Source organism: Myotis davidii, unplaced genomic scaffold (assembly GCF_000327345.1).
Source record: "Myotis davidii unplaced genomic scaffold, ASM32734v1 scaffold32, whole genome shotgun sequence".
Lineage (NCBI taxonomy): Eukaryota > Metazoa > Chordata > Mammalia > Chiroptera > Vespertilionidae > Myotis > Myotis davidii.
In genome coordinates this window covers 10,464,754-10,465,758 of record NW_006286587.1, presented here as the reverse complement: position 1 = coordinate 10,465,758, position 1,005 = coordinate 10,464,754, and positions in this window count along the sequence as shown.

Sequence of the window (1,005 nt, the reverse complement as noted above, 5' to 3'; positions counted from 1 at the left end):
AAACTAGAAACGGAACTCCCATTTGACCCTGTGATCCCACTTCTAGGAATATATCCGAAGAAACCAGAAACACCAGTCAGAAAGGATATATGCACCCCTATGTTCACAGCAGCACAACTTACAATAGCTAAGATCTGGAAACACCCTAAGTACCCATCAGCAGATGAGTGGATTAGAAAACTGTGGTACATCTACACAATGGAATACTATGCTGCTGTAAAAACAAAGGAATTCTTACCATTTGCAACAGCATGGATGGACCTGGTGAGCATCAGCTATATTTATATATATAACCCGAATATGCAAATAGACTAAACAGCAAAACAATCGAACAACTGAACAACCAAACAACTGGTTGCTATGATGTGTGCTGACCACCAGGGGACACATGCAGAACATGGTGGGTATTGGCCGTGGTGGGATGGTGGAGCAGGTGAGCGGGGGCAGCAGACCAAGGCAGGGTGCTGGTCTCTGTCATCAAGGTGAACCTCTGGTGGTTACTGAAAATTCTTTGCTCCCATGCACTGCGGTCCCACCAGTACTCACACCTGCTGCCAGCAACATCCCTGCTCACACCCACTACTGGTGCTCGGCAACGGCCCCCATAGCTTGGCACCATTAGCAGGTGTGATCAGCAGCTGCCGCCCCTGATCGCCCCTCAGGGCTTCTCCCCTCCCCCTGTTTCTGAGGGGCAATCCAGGCTGGCAGCCACCTCTTGCTCCTGCTGCTGGTGCTGGAGCCGCTGCTCACACCTGCTGCTGGCACCTGGCACCTGGCACTGGTCCCGATCACTCGGCGCTGTCAGCAGGTGTGAGCGGCAGCCGCAAGCCCTGATAACCCCTGAGGGCTTCTCCACCTCCCCCTGCTCCTGAGGGGCGATCAGGGCAGCGACTGCCACTCATACCCACTGATGGCGCTGGCCCCATTGGCACCTGCTGCTGGTGCCAGCCGCAATTGCTCTGAGCCATCAGCAGATACGAGCAGGGTCAGAGCTGTCAGTGTGTA